The sequence below is a fragment of the Lagopus leucura genome, unplaced genomic scaffold (genome assembly GCF_019238085.1).
Source record: "Lagopus leucura isolate 7727_CA_CO unplaced genomic scaffold, USGS_WTPT01 Super-Scaffold_100057, whole genome shotgun sequence".
Lineage (NCBI taxonomy): Eukaryota > Metazoa > Chordata > Aves > Galliformes > Phasianidae > Lagopus > Lagopus leucura.
The window spans coordinates 121,336-124,900 of NW_024962303.1; the positions used below are offsets into that span (position 1 = coordinate 121,336).

The window sequence follows — 3,565 nt, forward strand, 5'->3', positions numbered from 1 at the left end:
CCTTCCCTTCCCTTCCCTTCCCTTCCCTTCCCTTCCCTTCCCTTCCCACTTTCCCTCTTGCTTTCACTCTCTCCATCTCTTCCAGTTACTCTTTCTGTTTCTCTTTCTCTTCTCCACCTGTTTCTCTCTCTCTTACCTCCCTTTCTTCCTCCCTTCCACTCCTCCCTGGCCTTGCCCCTTCCTTGCAGACAGACTTTGCCACCCTGCAGTCCCTCTGCCCGTTCCCTGTCAATCCCCCAAAGCCAGATCAGCAATTCCTGACGCACAGGTTTCCCTCAGGGCTCCAGCACTGGTGGCAGTGCAGTGACAGTGCAGTGACATTCGATGACGCCAGGCTGGACACCGGCACACGGCAGGGCACTGGGGAGAAGCGGAGCTTGGGCAAAAGGCAGCAGAAGAGACAGCAGGCGTGCTTGGGACGGGCTGTTCTCACCACACGACGATAAGGACAGTCAATAATAAAAACAGGCAGTCGGGACGCAAGCCCAGCCTTGAGCCAGCGACCTTCAGGAGCTGGGTTACTGGAGCAAGCCCAGGCTCTTGGCAGCAGGGCCGGCGAGCGTGCAGCCCTTCACACCCTGAGCAGAGGCTGTGAATCCTCACGCTCATTCAGTGCACTTTGATGGGAGATGGGAGCTGATGCTCTCTGGGTGCGCACGGCGCTCATGTTGCAGATGGCAACGCACATGCGTGCTGCCCAGGCAAGCCCCTGGAGCAACCCTGTGCTCTTACATAAGGAATTGCACTTATAAACCACTGTGCAAACATGACCCACTCACCAAGAACACCGTCTAGCTCAGCAAGATCCTGATAAAGCAAAAAAAAAAGAGGAAAAAACAGCTTCCAATCAGGGCTGTTTGTGTCTCGTGACCCGGGAGGGGGAAAGGTTGATGCTTGTGCAAGCCAAGTCCTTGCAGTGCTGTGGGACAGGGCTTGGCGTGACGGTCTGGAAGGTTCGAGCTGGCCGAGGTCCCCGTGGGCGTCCATCCCACAGCAGCTTCTGGATCTTTCAGAGCTTTGGGATCTGTGCACAGGCGTGTCCCAGGGCTCCATGCATCTCCGCAGAGCAAAGCCTGGGCATTTTGGGGGCTGCAGGACCCCAGTCTCAGGGCGTTCCTTTCCCCGCACAGCACTTCCCCATGGCAAGGGGTGCAGGATGTGCTGTCACACCACGTGTGGGATCTCGTGTTGCTGGCATGCTTGGGGGGGATGTGGGCATGCAGCTGATGCTATAGAGCACGTGCTTCTCGCTCTGCTTTGGGGAGCCTTCCCAGCACCACCAGTCCTATGCAGCCCTCCTCTCCCTCTGACCCCTTGTGCTGCACCCCTTTGAGCCATGGGGAAAAGGCCCAGCACAGCCTTGAAACAGCGGGGACGAAAAAACCTATAAGCTTGGCGAACAGCAAAACCGAGAGAGGAACTGGGAGTTAAAAATAAGATTGCTCACCAGGAGCCATCCCTCTGTTCCCAGCCGCCTGCTCACAGTGTGCCTGTGAGAACTGCGGTCCCGTGGGTACCGAGCCCTCCGTCCTGCTGGGCGGGAGGTGGCTGGGAGCAGCACATCCATGCAGCCTCTCCTGTACCTGACCTTAAATGCACCCGCGGGACTGGAGCAGAGGACAGGGCTCGCAATGAGCCGTGCTGCAGCTCCCTGCCTTATCTCACCCTGCGTGCCACTGCCTCGCTCCTCCCTGTGAGCACAGCCATGCATGGCGGTGAATCAGCGCCTTGGGCTGCGCTCCTTATCCCCGTGCAAGGACAGCCACGGCCCCGCGACCCCACGGCTGGGAGCCAAAGGGCACTCGAGGTTGGGAAACCTTTCTAAAGACACCTCCCTGCTTTGAAATCCTATGTGCTGTTTGTTTTGGTTTGTCTTTTTTTCCCAGTTCCTCTGGTCTCCTTGCACAGGGATCCCAAGGAGCTGCTGTTAGCAGCTGGAGCAGAAGGGATGGAGGGCACCGCTGGGTGGGAAGATGCACAAGCAGAGCTGGAGCCTGAGCATGCCCTCCTCCCAGGCAGGGTGAAAGCACGGAGCCTGCAGCTTTCCTCCTGCCTCTGCCTCCTGCAGCTCCCAGGACACCCTGTGCTCAGTGACACTGAGCCCCTGCCCTTCATCTCCCAGCATCCCCCCTGCAAACACGTCCCACCATGGGGTTATTCCATCCCTGGTCGGATCTCATCCTCCAGGACAGCATCCTGTGCCTGCATCCTGGTGGATCCCCCACCGGATGCTTTGTGTAGGGATGGCTGGGGGGCACGGGCCGTGCCCTGGCTCACACCGCAGGGCTGTGGTTGCAGCATCGCGGCGCTCAGGCGTTGCGGTTTGCAGGCAGCGGCGCGCACGAACCAGAAAGAACAAACTGTTCAGCCGCCAGCCCTTCCAGCTTCTGCTTTCGAAGTTATCTAACAGCACAAACAAAACCAGAAGGCGCTGGCTGGGCTGCAGCTGGCCTGCAGCGAGGGAGAGGCACAACCCATCCCATCTCTGTCCCCATCCCCGTTCCCTGCTCCCAGTTCTCATTCCTACAGCCAGGCGTGCCATGTGAGATTGCTGCGCGCTGTTGGACCCCTGGCACACGAGCTGGGATTGCCGAGGGAGAACGGAGGGAATGGGATGGAGATGGGGATGATCCCGGGTGCTTCGGTGGCACTGGGAAGTGGCCTTTGGTTTTGCCTCCCTGCGGGATGCACAGCCCATGGGGAAGCAGCTTGTGGCTGAGGGGATGGGATGCTCCTCTGTACCCCTAAACAAGCCGAGCACTCAGAAGGTTCTATGTCTGCCCTGCCCCTCTGCGAAAGGTGCAGCATGGGGACATCCCAGACATCTCACAGTTGTCCCTTACAGGAAAGGAGAAACTGGGCCCTGAAACCCCTGGCTGCGCCACAACGTCACAAGGGCTGAATTCACACGCGGGGGCACGGGTGGGAGGGGGAAGTGGGGAAGGGGTGGGGAGCCGGGTTACGTGGCCCCGCCGCCTTCCTTCCTGCACCAGCACACTGGGTATAAAAACAGCTGAGCTATAATTATCGGGTGGGAGCTGGATGGAGCTCCTGGGCACAGCGCTGCTGCAGCTGCAGCACTGGGGCCGTGAGGAGGTGAGGGATGTGTCCCCATGGGGCAGAGATCCTCACCCACTGCTCCTCCAGCACGGGTTGCTGATTGTGCCTATCCCAGCTCCTGCAAGGCTTTCTTGTAGGATGGGGGATCCACGTAGGATAGAATCGTTAAGGTTGGGAAAGACCACTAAGATCATCTCGTCCGACTGCCAACCCATGGATCCGTAAGGATGCATGAAGGAAGGGGAGCAGTGAAGGACAGGGGATCCGTGCAGGATTGGGATCCATGTAGGATGGAGATATATACGCAGGGCGGGGGATCCGTGCAGGATAAGGATCCACGTAGGACAGGGGATCCCAGATCCTGGATGTTTCGTTGAACACTTTTGCTGGTTCAGGCTGGGGTAACCATAGTTTGGGTTGGGATTTCTGCAGCTAGTTAAAAAACAGTGAGCTGGGAAGGGAAAGCTGAGAGATGGCACGCAGGCGCCCAGTTGTTGCAAAAGGC

At 58.6% G+C, this 3,565-nt stretch overlaps 1 protein-coding gene across 2 annotated transcripts in view; it reads right to left on the reverse strand.

The window, feature by feature from the left end:
* Positions 1-514, reverse strand: part of LOC122188257 — a 3,631-nt gene extending 3,117 nt beyond the window's left edge. The window contains exon 1 of one of the 2 annotated variants that reach the window (XM_042886418.1): positions 267-514. The gene's annotated coding sequence lies outside the window, so the exon portion shown is untranslated. Of the gene's footprint in view, positions 1-136; positions 206-266 lie in introns of those variants that run through there. The other variant, XM_042886417.1, reaches the window with a different exon arrangement.
* Between the last annotated feature and the right edge of the window lie 3,051 nt (positions 515-3,565).